This window comes from Pleurodeles waltl, chromosome 7, assembly GCF_031143425.1.
Source record: "Pleurodeles waltl isolate 20211129_DDA chromosome 7, aPleWal1.hap1.20221129, whole genome shotgun sequence".
Lineage (NCBI taxonomy): Eukaryota > Metazoa > Chordata > Amphibia > Caudata > Salamandridae > Pleurodeles > Pleurodeles waltl.
In genome coordinates, this window is record NC_090446.1 from 218097319 (window position 1) to 218120280 (window position 22962).

Consider the following 22962-nt stretch of genomic DNA (forward strand, 5'->3'; position numbering starts at 1 on the left):
TCAAGGTAGCCCCATAGTCAGGGTGCAGTGTATTTAGAAGGTAGGACATGTATTGGTGTGTTTTACATGTCCTGACAGTGAAATACTGCCAAATTTGGTTTTCACTGTTGCAAGACATATCTATCTCATAGGTTAACATGGGGGCTGCCTTTAAATATTAGTGTGGTTTCTTTTTGAGAGCAGGTAGAAATGTTGAGTTTAGGGTCTCTGAACTCACAATTTTAAAATACATCTTTTAGTGAAGTTGGCTTTTAGATTGTTAGTTTGAAAATGCCACCATTAGAAAGTGGTCATTTTCTTGCTTAAACCATTCTGTGTCTCTACCATTCAGTTGGGCTGATGTGAATACCCTTTAGATATTGACACAAATGGAGCTAGTGGTGTAGCCTGCATATCCTGATGAGCCATCTGGGCTAGAGTGTAGGGATGAGTGGTCACTTACACCTGAAAGGGCTGTGTCTGCCCTCAGACAATGCCGTCTCCGACCCCCTGGAGTGTGTCTGGGGCCAGGCCTGGACAAGGTAGGATCTTGTCATCAACTTTCCTTTGACGTTTGCCTACTTCAAAGGTAGCAAGGGGTATAAGTAGTGGACCCAAAACCCCATACTTTTAGAATCTTTCTGGAATCAAGAGGAGCCTCTGCCAAGGGGAAGTGCTGAAGAGCTGGAGAAGGAGTACTGCCCCTTTGCTGTGTTGCTTTGCTAGGTGGGCCTGCAGTTGCTGTTTCTACCTTAAAAGAGAGCAAAGGGTGAACTTTACTGTGTATCCTGCTTGAGAAAGTTCTCCAAGGGCTTGAAGTAGAGCTTGCCTCCTGTAGGAAGTCTCAGGTATATCAAAGACTTCAGTTTCATCTGCCTACAGCAGTGGGAAATGTGTTTTATGTGCTGTTCAATATGAAAAACTACTGCAACGCAACCGACGATGCTGCTGGCCTGCACCATGACCTGCTGACGCAGCACGGAATCGCACTGCCCTGCTTCGCACCGCAAACCTGGTCTCACCACCACCGCCATCTGATGCCACCACCGAGCCGCTGCTTGCACTGTGACCTGTGGGCCCCGCACTCGGGCATCGCTTTGCTCACACCGCAGCCTGGGCATCCCCGACACTGCCGCTCCTGCTCACACCGGCACCGCTGCCTGAACCTTGGCCTGTGGACACCGCTCGTGAGTTACACGAAGCACCGTCCCATACTGCATCCCCGGTCCACCGACACCAGCACCATCGACTCCAGTGTCGTCAACAGATGTCCCTGTCTGCACTGCGACCCGTGGATGCCGCACAGAGCCCGTCCCGCGCTGCCGACTTGGGCCTACAGAGGACAGCGCTTCAGCAGCGATGACACCGCTGCCTGAATCATGAACTGGTGACACCGCATGTCGTACCGCCACACTTCACACTGTAGCCTTGGTCTTACCGGTTCCGCTGGATGCCGTCACCGAGCTGCTGTCTGCACCATGACCTGTGAGCACTGCCCGTCACATCGTCCCGCTTCCCACCGCAGTCCCAATGCCATTCGTGCCAGCGCTCCTGACTTCATCAGCCCCGAGTTCGATCTGCAACTCAAATCTTCAAGGGCCCGACGACCCCAGCACCAGCCTCTGGAACCAACGCCAGAGACACTGCTCTTCGGATCTCATCGTGAGGATCACGATGCCCTGAAATTCCAAAGGTACTGTTTGAGGGTCTACCCGACACCGTAGCTGGTCCGCGACGCCACGGCTGGCCTAAACTGTTGGTTTTGTTGATCACAATGCCGTGATAGCTCCAGGTCAAGCTATCAACTTCAAGGAACTGCCTTTTTAAGTAAATTCTTGCAAAATTCATATCTTTATTACTGTATGTTGATTTTTCGGCTTTGGTCTTGTTTTATATAGATAAATATTGGCTAGTTTTCTAAAACCGGTGTGGTGTCCTTTTGTAGTGTTATCACTTATAACTGTGTGCTAGGTGCAAATTGTTTACACATTGCTTCTGAGATAAGCCTAACTGCTCGTGCCAAGCTACCAAGGGGGTGAGCAGGCGTTATCTGAGCTTGGTATCTCACTTATCCTGACTAGAGTGAGGGTCCCTACTTGTACAGGGTGCAAACCGACTGCCAACTAGAGACCCCATTTCTAACAGCTACATGGAAAGTGGACCTTGGGTGACTCTAATAATGGGCTTCTGCAGTTCAAAAGTTGTATTGGGATTTCCCTACGTGAGGTGACCTGGTCAATCCCAGGTCTTCCAGGGTATTTTCTAAACTTGTAAGTCAGTTCCTAACTTACTGGATTTCAAACACTTTGAAATATCTGTTCCAGCCTAGATATCTGTAGTGCCCCTGATTACAATAGGAATGGAGGCACAGAGCTAGGTAACTGTAAAACAGCTTTTCTTTGTCATTCCCTCTCTATTATCCATTACGCTTCCTGAGCTTATTTCCAGCCATTCTGTTCCCAAGCTATCCCTTGCTGGATTGTCCATTTTTGCCCTTGCTTCCTGTTCTTTGACATCCCCATACAGAAACTGTTGCCAAGTGTCCAACTGCCATCCCCATGGTCCTAGTCCCCTCCAGTTTTGACAGTATCCAAACTCTTTTTTTGCACCAGGTGTGTCTAAATTCTTCATAGAACATGTTTGAGCACCAGGTTAAATGCATACAAAAATCCTGGAAAAACTCATATATAAATCATATTGATCTTCATCCACATCAAAAGATTTCACAAGCTCCATCGACAAATGTCAAGCCAGAAATCTGCCAGAAGAGGACTAAGATTGCCCTTCACTGATATGTTGATATTCATGCATATTTTGCATTACCAAGTACTCAGGAACCCTTTCAAATCGCACCATGTGCAGTACTCCTGATATGTGCTCTTCGATTAACCCATGCTCTTGACCATTAAACATTTCATCCTTCAAATGAGCTGCAATAGTCAAGGGTATCCCTTCTGCCGTATTATGATTCCATTATAGCCTATGAAAATCGTAATACGGAGGATGGGATATGCTTAATGTTTGGGATGGATAACCCATCCTCCAAACTCTAAATCAGGCCCTGAGAGTCTGAAGGTGAGGGGAGTGTGACTAACATATAGAAGTAAGGAGCATCTTGTACTTGTGTAGTCTACCGGTTGCCATCAACGTGTCTTTGAAAAGAGGCACCTTTAGAATGGAACAGTTCAGCAGACCTAACTTGAAGTCATTGAAATTCAACCAAAAATCCCTGTTCTTAACGGCATAGGCTAAGGCTGCACTCATGTATCTGGGCTAGTTGAGTGTGCTACAGTCTTGCCTGATTGGAAACTGTGAAATTAGAGGAATTTTGCCCACTCCCTCATGGCAATAGTTAAGAACCAATTGGAAGATGACTATGTGACCCCCATATGGTACACCTTGGATTTTTAAAATCATTTTGTCTGCTGCCCAGAGAATTAGGAAAGCATCTGGGGTGTATACACAATTTCAGATGGTGGAATATTCGAAAGGGCATTTTTTTCCACATGAAGGGCTGACATACAGTCACGCTGTCCTCCTTTGCAAAAATCCACATTGTGCATCTCTGAGTACATCACTTATACTTGTTTAGGTGTATCCTCACCCTTTGCATGGCCTTTTCCCTGTCCACATCCACCAGTGAATCACCTCCCACGCACAGTGGAAACACTTCAGTACTATCCTCTTTTTTATTAAAAGATAAATGGGGAGTCTCCACAAAGTAGGGGCGTGTGCAGTAGGCCCACACGTGGTCAGCTGCAATGCAGGTATAAATGGAGCTTGATGTTTTGCTATAGTGTTCTTTGACTATAGTTTTGTACCTCTTCTGTGGGTGTGAAGGAAGCTATTGATGTCCGTGCTGCAACAATTCTTTGAGAGACAGAAGTTTGAAAGGCTGCTGTTTTGCTGTATCTGTTTCATAAGGCATAAAAACGTGTACCATTGTTGCCCAAGCTGTTCAGGATCTGTGAGAGAGAGATGCTTGTACTGCGGTTGCTATGCTGTAGCTCTGTTGTGAGGAAAGACACTAAGACCCTCATTACAACCCTGGCGGTTGGTGTTAAAGTGGCGGTAATACCGCCAACAGGCTGGCGGTAACTACCACCAAATTATGACCATGGCGGAAAGATCTCTGAAAGACAGCCAATGTACCACACCAACCGCCATGGCGGAAACAACAGCCACCACAGCAGTAGCCGCCTACAGCCAGGCGGAAGTCAATGTTCCGCCCACCATATCATGACCCTGGAAACTGCCACCTTTTCCAGGGTGTAACCAATGACATCAAAAGCCTGGCGGAAACAGACCTCAGAAGGGAAAGGATTCACCATCGGAGACACAGGGAAGAAACACGTCGCCATGGAGCCTGAACTGCATGTCTTCCCCATGATCTTCTACGTTCTGCTCCATCACGAGCACCAACACCGGCGAAGACGACGACGGTGAGTATAGCCACCTAGCACACAAGGGAGGGAGGGAGGAAAATGACAGTGACACACAGACGCACCACACTTACCCCTTCCCCCATACCATACACACAATAAGCTGCTTTACAAAAAAACTTTACCCCGTAACTCGGATGAATAATGCAAGGACAAAACAATTTAAAAAAAGTGAATGTAATGAGATGAACGCAGCATGAAAAATAAGTTAGGCAAGATAATAGATATACACATATGTACAGAAAAAGGGACACAGTCCAGTCCACAATTTTCGTAGGCCACATGGCCGCAGTCCAAAGGCCAAGGCCACACATGTCACCTGCCTCAACATGCCCTCTGCTTGGCCCTGGGGAGTGCAAGGCCACAGTCTCTGGAGTGGGCGTCTTGCCCACTGGTTCTGGAGGGGGCAACATGCCCTGTGCTTGGTCCTAGGGAGTGCAAGGCCACAGTCTCTGGAGTAGGTGACTTCCCCACTGGTTCTGGAGGGGGCAACATGCCCTGTGCTCTTGGGCCTGGGAAGTGATGGGCTACAGTCTCCTGAGTGGGTGTCTTGCCCACTGGTTTTGGAGGGGGCAACATGCCCTGTGCTTGGGCCTAGGGAGTGATGGGCCACAGTCTCCTGAGTGGGTGTCTTGCCCACTGGTTTTGGAGGGGGCAACATGCTCTGTGCTTGGTCTTGGGGAGTGATGGGCCACAGTTGCTCGACTGGGTGACTAGCCCACTGGTTCTGGAGGGGGCACCATGCCCTGTGCTTGGTCCTGGGGAGTGCAAGGCCACAGTCTCTTGAGAGGGTATCTTGCCCACTGGTTCTGGAGGGGGCAACATGTCCTGTGCTCTTGGTCCTGGGGAGTGATGGGCCACAGTCTCTCGAGTGGGTGTTTTGCCCACTGGTTCTAGAGGGGGCAACATGCCCTGTGCTTGGTCCTGGGGAGTGTAAGGCCACAGTCTCTGGAGTGGGTATCTTGCCCACTGGTTCTGGAGGGGTCAACATGTCCTGTGCTTTTGGTCCTGGGGAGTGATGGGCCATAGTCACTCGAGTGGGTGACTTGCCCACTGGTTCTGGAGGGGGCAACATGCCCTGTGCTCTTGGTCCTGGGGAGTGATGGGCCACAGTCTCTGGAGTGAGTGACATGCCCACTGGTTCTGGAGGGGGCAACATGCCCTGTGCTCTTGGTCCTGGGGAGTGATGGGCCACTGTGTCTGGAGTGGGTGTCTTGCCCACTGGTTCTGGAGGGGTCAATATGCCCTGTGCTTTTGGCCCTGTGGGTGATGGGCCACAGTCTCTCGAGTGGGTGTCTTGCCCAATGGTTCTGGAGGGGGCATCATGCCCTGGGCTCTTGGTCCTGGGGAGTGTTGGGCATGTGGGTGTCTTACCCACTGGTTCTGGAGGGGGCCTGGTGCCCTGTGCTCTTGATCCTGGGGAGTATTGGGCATGTGGGTGTCTTGCCCACTGGTTCTGGAGGGGGCAACATGCCCTGTGCTCTTGATCCTGGGGAGTGCAAAATCACAGTCTCTCAGGTGGGTGTCAAACCCACTATATTTGCAGGGGGCAGGCCGCACAGCAGCCCATGGAGGCAGGATTACATACCGTCCACCGGCGGTGTCGGCTTCTCAGTGGTGGTGCTGCTGCTGCTGGAGGGGGGAGGCTCCTGCCCATCCCCTGCAACCTCGGACGGCTGTTCAGTGGAGGTGGTGGTGCTGCTGGGGAGGGAGATCCTCCCCATCCCCTGCAACCTCGGATGGCTGCACAGCATGGTTGGTGGTGGGGGCTCCGTCACAGTTCCTGCCCCAGGCCCCTTGGTCTTCCTGCCTGCTGGTGCAGGCCCTTTGCTCTTCCTGACAGCTGGGGAAGGCTCCTTTCTCTTCTTGCCTGCTGGTGCAGGCTCCTTTGAATTCCTGGCAGCGGGGGCAGGCTCCTTTCCCTTCTTGCCTGCTGGTGCAGGCCCCTTGCTCTTTCTGGCAGCTGGGACAGGCTCTTTTCCCTTCTTGCCTGCTGGTGCAGGCTACTTCACCTTCAGTACATGTGGCCTCGATCCTTTTCCACCATTAGTGGGTGTGGTGACGACTGGGCCCGTGGACTGTGTGGCTGAAGTGCTTGGCTGGATTCCTCCAAACCTGCCCATATGTGCAGGACAGGGGGGAGGGGTTAGTGAAAAGGTCAGTGGTGGATAGGAACAGTTTGTTAGGGACATTGGGTGCAGGCTCATGGGCTGTATGATGTTGTGAGGTGGATGGCAGTTGGGTGTCTGAGTGCTTGCGTTTGTGTACCTTAGGAGGGGGGGACAGACACAATGGGAGAGGACACAGGGGACATGTGCAATGCTGTTGTGGATGTGTCTGCCAGTGATGTGTGTGTTCTGCTTGGTGTGGTGATGATGCTGGTAATGGATGATGATGTAGTGCATGCAGGTCTGAGTGTAGACGGAACTGGGAGGGAGGTGGAGGAGGAGGAGGGTGAGACAGTGGAAATAGTGGATGTTGGTGTGTCTACAACTGGATGGTGTTTGTGTGAGTGCCTGTGGGATGAAGTGTGGTGCTTGTGTTTGCCTGTACCACTCTTGTGTGTTGTCTTGTGTGCATGCTCATCTGGCTGTGTGCTTGGGATGGGTTGGGGTTGAGGAGAATGCGATGGGAAGAGGAAGTTGGAGGGGGAAGGGTAGATACACGGACAATGGCTGCCATCAGAGAGGAGGCCAGAGCCTGGATCGGTCTCTGTTGTGCCACGAATCCAGTGTGAATGCCCTCCAGGAATGCATTAGTCTGTTGCATGTGGGCTGCCAGCCCCTGGATGGCATTTCCAATGGTTGACTGCCCTACAGAGATGGATCTCAGGAGGTCAATAGCCTCCTCACTCAGGGCAGCAGGGCTCACTGGAGCAGGGCCTGAGGTGCCTGGGGTGAAGGAGATGCCCACCCTCCTGGGTCAGCAGGCACAGGCAACTCAATGAGGGGCTGCTAGGAGGGCGGTGCTGGTACTGGGGCTGGCAGATGTACATGTAGCTGGAGTGGTCACAGAAGTGTCCGCCACCACCAGGGAGCTTCCATCGGAGGAGGTATCTGTGTCAGAACTGTCCCCTCCAGTCTCCACCATGGTGCTCCCCTCGCCCTCCGTCCCACTGGTGCCCTCAGCGTCAGTGGACTCTGCATCCTGGGTCCTGTGGGATACAGCTCCCTCCATCACCGGTGCCACTGCTCCTCTGCCACTTGATGGTAATGCACATAAGGGTAAGATGACAAAACAAAAAGGGCGGGGGACAAAGGATAGACTGGGTCAATGGCTGCACCAACACCTCTGTTGGCGTACACAGCACCCTCACACACAGGGAACAGGCCTACTCAATATGCCGTAGCACTAGCAGAGAAATAGCTTGCCACCAAGGCATGGGGAGGGGCACACACTGCCAAATGCAGCACACCTGGGACCCAGGCAGCCCTGACCAGTAGTGAATGCCTAAGAGCTAGGTAGAAGGATTATCCCTTCAGAACCATAGCCACCAGGAGACCTACGCTGCAACGTCAGGCCTGGCCTAGGGGCACCCACTGACACACCTGGATACCACCCTACCATGCATAAGTTGTAATGATGGGCACTGTACTCACCCCCTTGTGGCTGCTGTGATGCCCTCACGTGCCCATCCAGCTCTGATTATGCCACCGCCAGTATGCATGCCATCAGGGGGATCAGGGTTCGACGGGCACCCCTTCCTCATTGGGAGGCCATCCCCAGCTGGGCATCCGCCGCCTTCCGTGCCCAGCGTCTCAGGTCCTCCCACCGTTTGCGACAGTGAGTGCTCCACCTGCCATAGAACCCCAGGGTCCGCACCTCCTTGGTGATGGTACGCCATATACCCTTCTTTTGATGGGCGCTGACCTGCAGAGGCAATACACACAGGAAAATAGAATTAGACAAACAGTCCTGGCTGTTACACTTATGGCCCACCATACCCCCTTCACATCACCATTTACACACACACATGGCCCAGCACACAACCTACACGCCCCCCAGAGGATATCCACACATCCCCCTTACACGAGGCCTTCTCACACACCACTCCATGCGTTCCTGCCACATGCATCATGCCCACAGTGTACACACCTGTTGGTCTGGAGGCCCATACAGCAGCCCGTACTGGGGTAGGACCCCATCCACCAGTCTCTCCAACTCCTCTGAAGTGAAGGCTGAGGCCCTTTCCCCAGTCACATGGGCCATGGTAGGTTCCAGACACAGGGCACAGCAGCACATGCAGTGTAGGTCCTCTCCTATGGAAGATCAGGTAGCAAGTGAGGGATCAAGTAGAAAATGGCAGTCACGTCCGTGGCGGTACATACCGTCACCGCTGGCGTAGATTACCATTGGCCACTGTAACCCATAGGGCCCAATGTTAACCATTGAGGAATTGCACAGCGGTTCCTGACCGCCTCCTGTAACGGCGCACAACGTCAGTGGAATTAGCTCACTTCCACCTGTCCCTCTACACTGGACAGGCGGATGCCATGTCGGGGGGGGGCAGGTCCTGAAAAATAGCTGTGTCACTGGTCAAATTAGGAGATACTGGACAAATCACACTGACCCATTACAAGTTAACGGCATGCAAAGTTCTGTTGTAGCTCCATTGTTCAATTTGTGACCGTCTCTTCACTCTTTTGCCCCATAGATTCCTACCGCTGCTGATGAATAGGAGATGGAGGCATACCCCTGTGTACAGACCCCTGATGGACTTGGCAACAGTGGAGGACAGGCACATAATACTCACCTATAGACTTGACAGGGCCACAATCACAGAGTGGTGTGCCCAATTGGAGCCTGACCTGATATCTGCTGTCCGTCACCCCACTGGGATCCCCCGTCTTGTGCAAGTTCTATCAGTGCTCCATTTCCTGGCAACTGGTTCTTTCCAAGTGACAGTGGGCTTGGCAGCAGGAATGTCACAGCCAATGTTTTCAATAGTGCTGACAAGAATGTTGTCTGCCCTAATTAAACACATGTGCAGCTACATTGTTTTCCCCCAGGTTGAAGATTTGGCGACAGTGAAGGCCGAGGTCTATGCAATGGGACATATCGCCAACATAATTGGGGCGATTGATGGAACACATATTGCATTTGTTCCCCCTGTCAGAATGAACAGGTGTTCAGAAATCGGAAGAGTTTCCACTCTATGAATGTACAGATGGTGTGATTGGCGGACCAGTACGTCTCCCACGTCAATGCTAAGTATCCTGGGTTGGTGCATGATGCTTTTGTCCTGAGGAATAGTGGCATCCCAAATGTGATGGGCCAATTACAGAGGCACAGGGTGTGGCTAATAGGTGAGCCCTGGTTCCCACCTGGTATATGTTGGTGTATGGGTATGGTGTGGGCCATATGGGATAGTGTGTGGCTAAATATTGTCCCTCAATAATTGCAGGTGACTCTGGTTACCCAAGCCTATCATGGCTGCTGACCCCTGTGAGAAATGCCAGGACAAGGGCAGAAGAACATTGTAATGAGGCACACGGGTGAACCAGAAGGATCATTGAGAGAATCTTTGGCCTCCTGAAGGCCAGGTTCCGGTGCCTCCATCTCACAGGTGGATCCCTGTGCTACTCATAGAAGAATGGATGCCAGATAGTGGTGGCATGCTGCATGTTGCATAACCTGGCCCACAGATGCCATGTCCCATTCCTGCAGAAGGAGGAGGCTGGAGATGCCTGTGTGCCAGCAGTGGGCCCTGTGGACAGTGAGGATGAGGAGGCAGAGGATGAGGATGAGGACAACAGAACATCAGTAATCAGACAATACTTCCAATGACACACAGGTAGGACAGTGTTACTTCACATTTCAATGAAATTTGTTTGAATTTCTGTGGCACTGGCATGCTGATATTTCCCACTTCAATGCCCACTTACTGTTCCCTCTGGCAATTCATTTTGCTGATGTTGGTGACCTCACATATACTCCTGGTGTGATCACTGCAGCCAGCCACAGATCATTAATCTATGCTCATTTTCTGTACAGTTGATTTGCAATGTTTGTACCTGTTTCAATGAATACATAATTGAAATACATGACTTACCCCAAACTTCTTTTTTTTGCAAGGGTGTTTATTGAAGGGCTAAAATATTGAGGGGCAAGTGCAAGGGGATGGGGTGATGATGGAGGAAAGTCCAGGGTAATGTTCCAATCTGTTTGTAGCACAGTTGCATTGTACAAGGGGACATAGGAAGGGGAGCAATGGCAGTTCAAGCTGGACAGGGTGACTGAGTGGGACACATGTGTGACAATCAGGAGAGTCTCATTTCCTGGTGGGGGTGTTGGCAAGGGTCTCTGGCTTCTGTCTGGATCGCAGGGAACGTTTGAGGGGTGGTTCTCCTTCTGCAGGGGGATGGGTCCTGGTGGCCTGTGAGTCCTGTGGCGGAGCCTCCTGGCCACTAGAGGCAGTGGAGGTGGAAGGCTGTTCAGATGTCTGGCTAGTGGCAGGAGCCCACTGTTGTGTGACTGCCTCCCTTATAATGTTGGCCGTGTCTGCCTGCACCCCTGCTATGGAGATCAGGGTGTTGTTGATGGCCTGCAAGTCCTCTCTGATCCCTTGGTACTGTCCCTCCTGCAGCTGCCTGCTCTCCTGAACATTGTCCAGGATCTGGCCCATTGTGTCTGGGGAATGTTGATAGGCTCCCAGGATCTCTGCAAGTGCCTCCTGGAGAGTCGGTCCCCTCGGCCTGTCCTTCCCTTGGCGCACAGCACTCCTCCCAGTTTCCCTGTTGGCCTGTGCCTTTGTGCCCTGAACCATGTGCCCACTGTCACTGACCCCAGGTCCCTTGATTGTCTTGGGTATGAGGTGTGGCCTCTGGTCCCTGTAGAGGTGGACACACTACTGATTGACGTGTCCTGGGGACAGAGGCGTGGGTACGCTGGGTGGGTGATGAAGTGGTGTTTCCTGATGAGGGAGGCTCTGTGGTGGTGTGTGACTGGGCCTGGGTAACCGGTTGTCCAGAGGTCCCTGATGGGCCGGGTTGGTCATCCAGATCCTGAAGACCAGAGTTGCTGTCATCACTGTGGGACTCTTCAGTTGGGGGACTGGATAGTGCTGGCACCTCCTCTCCGCTGACATTGGCTGGGATACCAGTGGGGATGTAAATGATGTGTTATGGTTTCTGTGTCTGACATATTGTGCATCCGTGACTTGCCCTCTTTGGTTGTATTTGCCCTGGCAGCTTTCACTTGTGTATATTGGTGTATGGTGGGATTGTTAGTTCTCTATGGTCTGCATGCTTTAGTGATGAGTGTCCATGCAGGGCTGTGAGGGGTGTCCATGCATTGGTACAGCATGCAGGGCTTGGCATTGGGATAAGTGAGATGTGATGGTGGGGTATGTAGGAAGTCGTGAAGTGATGGGAGTGAGGTTGAGGGTGGAAATATGAGATGGCATGCAGGGAGGGCGGTGATAGTATTAGAGAGTTGATTTACCAGAGTCCAATCCTCCTCCTACTCCGGCCAGGCCCTAAGGATGCAGGGTTGCCAAAACTTGCTCCTTCTATGCTGTTAGTTGTGGGGGAGGAGGTGGGGGTCCACCGCCAGTCCTTTTTACAGCGAGCTGGTGTCTTGCTGCAATGGAACGTACCTTCCCCCGTAGGTTGTTCCACCTCTTCCTGATGTCATCCCTAGTTCTTGGGTGCTGTCGCACGGCGTTGACCCTGTCCACGATTCTCCGCCATAGCTCCATCTTCCTAGCTAGCGATATCTGCTGCACCTGTGCTCCAAACAGCTGTGGCTCTACCCTGATGATTTCCTTCACCATGACCCTTAGCTCCTCCTCTGGAAACTGGGGTGTCTCTGTGGTGCCATGGGTGTTGTGTGAGGTGTGTAGGTGAGGGTGTGTTGGGTAATGTGCTTGGGTGTGTGATATGGAGTGCATCAGTGGTGTATAGGTGTGTATAGTGTGTGGCTCTGGTTGTGTCTGTGGTCTTGATGTCTCTCTGCTGGCAATGCTTTGTAATGGTAAAGAGTTGTGGGTAATGTGTGTGTGTGTTTTATAGTGGTGTGTGGGTGTGGTGTGTGTATGGGTGTCAGGTGTGTGTTGTTTGAATTGTCCAATGTGGTGTTATTTTGTATGTGTGTGTCCATTTTGAGCGCAGCGGTATGTACCACCGATGATTTTCTGCAGTTGAATGTCTGCTGTGGTGATTCGTGGGTCGTAATGTGGTGAGTGTTGTTCTGTTGGCGTAACAGTGTGAGTTTTGATACCGCCAGTTTATCACTGACTTTTGGTGTGGCGGATTTGTGAATGTGGCTGAATACTGACGGATTGGTGTGTGTGTCATAATATGGTGAACAGATATCCACCACGGCAGTGGTAAGTTGGCGGCAGTCAGTGTGGCGGTAAGTGGGATTTAATGACTAGGTCATAATGAGGGCCTAAATTACTAATGCCCATGCTGTTTATGTTCTCATAGCAAAGAAAGCTCACACTACTGAAGATCATGTGGTACCTGAAACAATGATCGAGGAAAGCTTGCTTTGCTGATGCCCACACTATAACTGTTCTGTGAGGGAGGGAAGCTTGCACTGCTGGTGTCCATATTCTGTCTATTGTATTAGTAAGGGAAGTGTGCACAAAAGATGTCCAGGTAGTGCTTTTTCTCTGAATAAGTAATGTTTGCACTGCTGATGTCCATGTGGTGCCTATTTTGTGTGTGAGGAAAACTTGACTGCTCTTGCCCCATTGTACCTGTGTTGTGTGTGTGAAGGAAGCTTTAAATCCTGGTGTCCAGTGTAAAAAAACAGTTTAGTTCCAATAAATTATCCTAATGTCCACGCTATATCGATTCTGAGAGGGAGAGACACTGCTGATGCCCATGTGGTACCTGTTCTGTGTGTGCAAGGGAAGCAGGCACTGCTGATGCCCATGCTACGTCCATTTTCTGATGGAACAGACACTTGCACTGCTGATGCCCATGTGATATCTGTTGTCCTAGAGAAGAAAGCTGGCATACCTTATGCCCATTCTTATCCTGTCTGTCAGGGAGAGAGGGGAGCTTCCTCTGTTGATGACCTGTGATACATGTTCTGTAAGCAATTACACTTGCACTGCACATGCTAATGTTATCCCTGTTCTGTTAACGAGAAAAGCTTGCCCTAGGAGAACCAGAGTGGTACTCAATTCTGTCAGTGAAAACATTTTTGTATTATTCAGTGTATACTGTACCTGTTCTGTGAGTTGGGGGCATGCTCTGCTGATGTCAATAACGCCAGCACAGGATGCTTGCACTACTGATGCCTGTGAGGTACCTGTTCTTTCTGTGTGAACTAAATGTGCCCTGCAATTATGCAGGGTGTGCCTGTTCTGTGAGCAGGGTTGGCTTTAGCGCTTGTGGTGTCCGGTGCAGCAATCGTTTTTGACTCCCTCATCCCATGACCACCTCCTGAGATTCGCTCACTCCTACCCACCAAAAGTGCCCCTCATCTCTCCATAGCCGGTCTCACATACATTTCATTTGTTTTAAAGCACTTGTAAAGGCTGACTTCACTAATCCACTCAGGTATCCACATAATATATAGTTCTGTTATTTACAGGAGGCATCTTAACCCTCTGGGCTACTTTATGGCGAGCCAAAACTGCCACGGGACAAAACGCTGATCTCTTTCTCTCTTTAGCAAGAACATTAATCACAAGAGGTATCTTGCCATTTTAATTGCTTCCTGAAGGCTGGATGCAAAGGGACATTTTCAGCAGGTGCTTTTAAATCGCAAGTTCCGTAAGTTATTGCTAAGCACAGAGCACCCCTGAGGTGAGCACCCCCCCACCATCCAGGTCAGCATCCGGTGCGTCTGCACCCGTCGCACCGCCCTAAATCCGGCCCTGTCTGTGAGAGAGGGAAGCTTGCTGTGGTGATGCCCTTGTAGTTAGTATCTGATATAGTAGGGAGGAAAGCTTGCGCTGCAGATGTCCATTCTATAACTGCACTAAGAAGCTGGACAGTTTACTCATTTGATGTAATGTTGCACCTGTACTGTCAAGGACACTTGTGAGATTGCTGCCTTAGTGCTATAGCTGCCCTGTTAGCAAAGGAAGCTTGCACTGCTGATGTTCAGTCTATACCAGCTGTTTTAAGAGAGTGAAAAGCTTACTCTTCTGATGCACTGCTGCAGCTGTTATGTGCCTGACACCTGTGCAGTTTTGCCTTTTTTGCCTTAGTGCTATAGTGGGTCTGTTAGTGAGGGAAGCCTGCACTGCTGATGTCCATTCTATAACTATTCTAAAAGCTTGCTCTTCTGATGCAATACTGTGCCTCTACTTTAGAGAATACTTGTGCTGCAGATCCCTACATGTTATAGCAGCTCTGCTGGAGGGGAGGCAAGAGGGGGGCACAATCACATCACATTTATACAATGATGCACCTGTTCTAAGGAAGACACTTGTGCGGTTAATGCTGAAGTGCTCCAGTGACTCTGTTAGTGAGGGACGCTTGCACTGCTGATGCAATACTATACTCACTCTGTGGAGGACACGTGTGGTTGATGCTTAAGTGTTCTAGCAGCTCTGTTAGCGAGGGAAGCTTGCACTTCTAATGCAATGCGGCACCTGTTCTGTGGAGGACACTTGTGCAGTTGATGCTTACGTACCCTAGTGGCTCTGTTAGTGAGGGAAGATTGCACTGTTGATGCAATGCTGTACTCACTCTGTGGAAGTCCCTTGTGCGGTGGATGCTTAAGTACTCTAACGGCTCTGTAGGTGAGGGAAGCTTACACTGTTGATGCAATACTGTACTCACTCTGTGGATAACACTTGTGTTGTTGATGCTTAAGTGCTCTAGCAGATTTGTTAGTGAGGGAAGCTTGCACTGCTGATACAATGCTGTAGTCAGTTTGTGGAGGACACTTGTGCAGTTGTTTCCTTAGTGCTATAATCACTCAGTCAGCGAGGGAAACTTGCACTGCTGATACAATGCTGTACCTGTTCTGTGGAGGACACCTGTGCTGCTGAAGCCTAAGTGCTATACTGGCTCTGTTAGTGACGGAATCTTCCACTGCTGATGTCCATTCTGTTAGCGAGGTAAGTTTGCACTGCTGATGCAATGCTGTACTTGGTCTGTGGTGGACAGTTGTGTGGTTGATGCTTAAGTGTTGTAGCAGCTCTGTTAGCGAGTGAAGCTTGCACTCCTGATACAATGCTGCACCTGTTTGGTGGAGGACACTTTCACAGATGATGCTTAACTCCTTTAGTGCCTCTGTTAGTGATGAAAGCCTGCACTGCAGATGCAATGCTGTACTCACTCTGTGGAGGGCACTTGTGTGGTTGATTGTTAAGTGCTCTAGTTTCTCTGTTAGAGAGAGAAGCTTGCACTGCTGATCCAATGTTGCACCTGTTCTGTGGGGGACACTTGTGCAGTTGATGCTTAAGTACTCTAATGCCTCTATTAGTGACGGAAGCTTACACTGTTGATGCAATACTGTACTCGCTCCAACTAATCCAAACCAGCAAGAGAGCCTTCTACAAGGATCGCATCGACAACAATGCGCACAAACAGCAAAGAACTCTTCAGCATTGTCAAGGAACTCACCAACCCCAGGTCCTGCTCCATCGACCCCCTCCCTCGCAAGACCTCTGCGACTCCCTCTCCACCTTCTTCCACTGCAAGATCACTGACAACCACAACAGCTTCAACACCTCGACCACCACAGGCACCACTAACCCCAACACACCCAACCGCTCCAACCTCCTGCTCTCCTGGACCCAGATCAACAACGAGGACACCATCAAGACCATGAGCACCATCCACTCCGGATCTCCCTCAGACCCTTGCCCCCACCACATATTCAACAGAGCAAGCCCCATCATCGCCCCCCAACTCTGCATGACAATCAACAGCTCCTTCGAGACCGCCACCTTCCCGGAGAGCTGGAAGCATGCCGAAGTCAATGCCCTGCTAAAGAAACCCAAACGGACCCCGCAGATCTCAAGAACTACCGACCCATCTCTCTCCTCCCCTTCCCGGGGAAGGTCATAGAGAAGATTGTCAACGGCCAACTGACTCGCTTCCTGGAGGACAACAATACGCTGGACACCTCCCAATCCGGATTTGGGAAAAACCACAGCACCGAGACCGCCCTCATCATACGCAACCAACGACATCAGGACCATGCTCGATAAAGGCGAAACTGCAGCCCTCATCCTCCTGGACCTCTCGCTACCTTAGACACCGTCTGTCACCACACCCTCCATACACAACTCCACAACGCAGGAATCCGCCACAAAGCCCTGGACTGGATCACATCCTTCCTCTCCAGCAGAACCCAGAGAGTCCGCCTCCCTCCCTTCCTCTCTGAAGCAACCAAGACCATCTGCGGCGTTCCCCAAGGATCCTCGCTCAGCCCAACCCTTTTTAACATCTACATGACACTGCTCGCCAACATCGTTCGATCCCACAACCTCAACATCATCTCCTACGTCGACGACACTCAGCTGATCCTCTCATTCACCAAGGACCCGCCACTGCCAAAACCAACCTTCACGACGGAATAAAGGCCATCGCCAACTGGATGGAGAGGAGCCGCCTAAAACTGAACTCAGACAAGGCAGAGATCATCATCCTCGGCCCTAACCGCTCTGCATGGGACGACTCCTGGTGGCCAGCCGCCCTTGGAACCGCACCACGCACGCAACTCAGGTTTCATCCTAGACCCAGCGCTCACCATGACCCGCAAGTCAACGCCGTCTCATCCTCTTGCTTTAACACCCTCTGCATGCTCCGCAAGATCTCCAGATGGGTCTCCACCAAAACAAGAAGGACGATCACCCATGCCCTCGTCTGCAGCAGACTAGACTACGGCAACGCACTCTACGCGGGAACCACTACCAAGCTCCAGAAAAAACTACAGCGTATATAAAACACCTCCGCATGCCTCAACCTCGACATCCCATGCCGCAACCACATCTTAGCCCACCTAAGAGACCTACACTGGATCCCCGTCAACAAGAGGATCACCTATAAACTCCTCATCCACACTCACAAAGCACTCCACAACGCTGGCCTTGCCTACATCAACGAGTGTCTCACCTTACACACTCCCAACCGACAACTTTGCTCTGCCAACCTCGCTCTCGCCACCGTCCCTCGCATCCACCGAACTACAGCCGGTGGCAGATCTTTCTCCTACCTCGGTGCCAAGACCTGGAACTCACTCCCCATCCACCTACAACAGACCCAGGAGCGAAGTTTCTACTGCTGATGTTCATTCTATATCTGTTCTAAGAGGGTAGAAAGCCTACTCTTCTAATGCATTGCTCTACCCTTTCTGCAGAGGACACGTGCTGCTGCTGCATAATTGTTATAGCGGCCCTGTTAGCGGGGGAAGCTTGTACTGCTGATACAATGCTGCACCTGTTCTATGGAGGACACTTGTGTGGATGATGCATAGCAGCTCTGTTAGTGAGCGAAGCTTGCACTGCTGATGCAATGCTGTATTTATTCTGTGGAGGACGCTTGTGTGGTGGATGCATAAGTACTCTAACGGCTTTGTTAGTGAGGGAAGCTTACACTCCTAAAACAATGCAGCACCTGTTCTATGGAGGACACTTGTGCGATGGATGCTTAAGTGCTCTAGCGGCTCTGTTAGCGAAGGAAGCTTCCAGTGCTGTACTTGCTCTGTGGAGGACACTTGTGTGGTTGATGCTTAAGTGCTCTAGCAGCTCAATTAGCGAAGTAAGCTTGCACTGCTATTGCAATGCAGCACCTGTTCTGTGGAGGACACTTGTGGGGTTGATGCTTAAGTAGCCTAGCGGCTCTGTTAGTGAGAGAATCTTGCACTGCTGATACAATGCTGTACTCACTCTGTGGTGGACCCTTGTGCGGTGGATGCCTAAGAATTCTAACGGCTCTGTTAGTGAAGGAAGCTTACACTCCTGATACAATGCTGTGCCTGTTTTATAGAGGACACTTCTGCGGTTGATGCTCAAGTACTCTTGCGGCTCTGGTAGTGAGGGAAGTTTGCACTGCTGATGCAATGCTGTACTTAGTCTGTGGTGGACAGTTGTGTGGTTGATGCTTAAGTGTTGTAGCAGCTCTGTTAGCGAGTGAAGCTTGCACTCCTGATACAATGCTGCACCTGTTTGGTGGAAGACACTTTCACAGTTGATGCTTAAGTGCTTTAGTGGGTCTGTTAGTGAAGAAAGCCTGCAGTGCTGATGCAATGCTGTACTCACTCTGTGGAGGGCACTTGTGTGGTCGATGTTTAAGTGCTCTAGTTTCTCTGTTAGAGAGGGAATCTTCCACTGCTGATTCAATGCTGAACCTGTTCTGTGGGGGACACTTGTGCGGTTGATGCTCAAGTATTCTAGTGGCTCTGTTAGTGAGAGAAGCTTGCACTGTTGATGCAATTCTGTACTCACTCTGTGAATGACACTTGTGTGGTTGGTGTTTAAGTGCTCTAGCAGATCTGTTAGTGAGGGAAGCTTGCACCACTGATACAATGCTGTAGTCAGTCTGTGGAGGACACTTGTGCAGTTGTTCCCTTAGTGCTATAATCACTCAGTCAGCGAGGGAAACTTGCACTGCTGATACAATGCTGTACTTGTTCTGTGGAGGACACCTGTGCTGCTGAAGCCTAAGTGCTATACTGGCTCTGTTAGTGAGGGAATCTTCCATTGCTGATGTTCATTCTATAACTGTTCTAAGAGGGTAGAAAGCTTACTCTTCTCATGCAGTGCTCTACCCTTTCTGCTGAGGACATTTGTGCTGCTGATGCCTAAATGTTATAGTGGCCCTGTTAGCAGGGGAAGCTTGCACTGCTGATACAATGCTACATCTGTTCTGTGGGGGACACTTGAGGCTCTGTCAGTGAGGGAAGCTTGCATTGCTGATGCAATGCTGTTCGCACTCTGTGGAGGACACTTGTGTGGTTGATGCTTAAGTGTGCTAGCAGCTGGGTTTGCAAAGGAAGCTTCCATTGCTGAAGCAATGCTAGACCTGTTCTGTGGGGGACATTTGTGAGGTTGATGCTTAGGTACTCTATGGGCTCCGTTAGTGAGGGAAGCTTGCATTGCTGAAGCAATGTGGTACTCGTTCTGTGAAGGACACTTGTGCATTTGTTGCTTTAGTGCTACAGTCACGCTGTTAGCGAGGGAAGTTTGCACTGCTGACAGTTACCTCTGTTTTATTTTGCCAAGTCTTCTTTTCTCACTTTGCACTCATGTTTTACTTTATTTTTTGCTTGTGGGCGCTGTTCTCAAAAGATGAGGATTATGTATTGAATATTGCAAAGTGACTGTTTCTTTCTTATTTGTAATTTCTGAAATTATGCTTTAACACATAATCAAGTCCAATCCACCTCATCCCAGTCCTATCACTCCAATCCACCCACCTCAAACCAATATAATAATCCCCAGTACAAACCACCCAGTACAATCCACTTCACCCAATTTCAATCCACCCCACCCCAATCCATCTAGTCCACCCACTCTATCCACCCCCACTTCACTCAATCCAATCCACTCCAATGCAATCCACCCCACTACCTCAATCCAATCCACCCTACTGTACAACACTCCTCTCTATGACACTGCACTCTAAGAAACTTTCTGCCACTGAATCACTGAACTCTACTTCCCTTTATGACACTCTACTCCTCCTACTCCACTCTCACCACTTTACTCCAACAAATGCAGTCTGCGCCACTGGTATGCTACATGGAAAAGCACATTGCCAAATCCAGTAGGTCTTGCATTGGCGAGACCTATTGGCTTTGCCAATGCTTGTCTTGAATCGGATCCAATGAGCCGACCACATCAGTCATAAACTTCGGATCTGCAAGTAACACGCGAATTCCAACAGCACCTGCATTAACCCATTGAGCTATCCCGACTAGATGGAACCGCAGCCTTTATCCGCCATTAAGTGCTATTTTTCCATGTGCCTATGTCGTCATATGCGGCCAGGTTTCAACGCGCTTCCCAGATATTTCTTGCAAGTGCGTATTCAACGTTTTAAAGCCCCCTTTACAACTTTTGGGCACTCGAGGGGAATTTGGCCAACTAAAACCATAATACGATTGTTGCAAATAAGCGGCGCACATCTCTTTTGGAATCCCTTGACGATTTGCGTGGTGGCAGGCCACTTGCTAAGTATATGATACATTCCCCTGCCGTCTGACGGTGCCCTTCCTTCTCACGCGCACGCCTCACCCTCCCTCACACGACCATGCCAAGTGCAAACAGCGCGAGAGCAGAGATGTACCCGGGGTGTTAACGCGCCTCCCCTCTCAGCGCTGCCGGGTGATCGCATCCCCAGGGGCACGTCATCTGCCAGCAGGATGTCCCATTTGGTGCTATGAGATCCGGTCACCCAGGTGCTTCCGGAAATACCGCACAGCTGTCACCACCGCAAGCAGTGATCCGAGGCGGGCCCAACAGCTTCCCACTGTCCATTTGGCAGGTGTTTTAACTTTTGCTCTGTGTAATAAACAGTTGTTTTCCTTTCTTGTGCAAAAACTTTCACTTAAGATGATCCCACACAGTGGATGTTGTAAAATGCCATCAGGACCGGGGACACACGCAGTTTGACTGTAAATGTTAGTCATCTGTTGAAGGATTGTTTTATAGTCTACGTGTGACGTAAGCCTTAGGTTTTTTTGTCTTTAGGCAGTGTTGCACTTTTATCACACATTGCCCCGTGTGTTTACCACCGTGCGGTCGGCACACGGACGCCAGATTTACCAAAATTGGTGCAACAGTGCGAGAAAATCTGCAGTGTTCGCACTAAAAATACATTGTTCGATCCTAAACACTATTTAGCATTAAGGGAAAATGAAAATGGAAGTGAGCAGTGTCTTGTAAAATGTTAAAATGTAAACTGAAGTTCCATTCATATTGCGCTAACTACCCCTGACAAGGTGATGAAGCGCTCCACGTCGGGTAGCACACTTCTCCAAAACCCAGGGTTAGTGGTTAGCTGGGTGTTATCGTTATGTAGTGTTAAGTTGCAGGGGCATCAATTTCTTAAAAACGGAGAGATTGTGAACTTTTAAATTAGTTGTGGGCAATTTGCATAAAAACATTAAGAGATTAGGGCAAACATGCACCTGATTTAGAGAAGATTGTGCTCAGCGAGATGAGACATGAGAGGATGGAAAGGAAAGAGAGAGCCATTTTAAAGAAAACAACCATTGGCAGTTCCAATAGGTTTTGCATCTGCAAGAGCTATTGACTTTGTCAATGTATCTTAGCCTGTTGTACAGTATTGTGGCTGCGGTGTAGCACGGCTGAGATAAAATAAGCATTATGACTTGGCTTTTTTTTTCTAGCGGGACAGAGGGGACAAGAAACAATGCAGGAAGATGTCGTGGAAAGTAACAACACAGGAAAGTGGTGGGAGGTATGGGGCAAGCAACAACGTGGGAGTGGAGCAGGGGGATAGAGTAAGCAACAACAATGGGGCAAGCAGCTATGCAGGAGGAGGCAGGAGGGACAGTGCAAGCAACAACCACATGGCAAGCAACGACGTGGGGAACAGGAGGGTCTAGGAAGCAACAATAAGGGAGTGTGATGGGGGACCGAGTAAGCACCAAGGACTGGTCAAGCAATAACGCAGAAGGTGGTAGGAGGAACAGGGCAGGCAACAATCACAGGGCAAGCAACAACGTAGGGAGCAGGAGGGATGGGGAGGCAACACAGTGGGAGTGTGGCAGGGGTAAATAGTAAGCAACAATAACACGCAAGCAACAACGCAGGTGGGTGCGAATGGGACAGCGCAAGCAAAAATGACAGGGAAAGCAATGACGGGCAAGCAACAACGCAGGGGCAAGCAACAACGCCGGGGCAGGAGGGACTGAGAGGCATCAATGTGGCGGGGGCAGGAGGGATGTAGCAAGTAACAACAATGGGGCAATCAACAACTCTGGAGGGTGCAGGTGCATGGGACATCACAGATGGTGCAGGTGCGAGCAATAACCTGGAGCAGGACTGGGGGAGACAGCCTGAAAAACAAACACTCTTATGGAGTGCTGCAAGAACAAAGTATGACCAATAGAAGGACAATGGGCTATGAAGCAGTAGCTGGGCTATGCTGTAGGGCAGTGGTTCCCAAAGTGTAGTCCGTGGACCCATGGGGATCCGCAAAGCCTCCTCAGGGGTCCGTGACTGCTTAGAAGATCAAGTAATTTTACCAGAGTAATAAAGTGTATATAAATAAAGTGGCTAAATGTACAATTAAACATTTTAAAACATACTGTAAATGTCAAGGAATCTTAATTTGGAGGCTAAAATTTAAATTATGTATCCTCAAATTGATTTGTGGGAGTAGTGCAGGTGCGTTAAACAGAATATAGTCTAGACGACGTGTGGCTTCAATTGAATTTAGAAAAGCTTCAACCTTCCTATTAAAATTCATATTCTTATTTTTTGTATTTATGTATGTTTGCAAATTAAATAAAATGTGTTATCATTTGTGAATGTGTTTGATGAATGCTTGTTTCTGTATTTTTTGTGTACTATTTTGCATATCAAATCATGTACAATGTTTAGGCTGGGACCCCCGGCTTCCAGTAACCACTCAGTGGTGGCTCTCCAGAT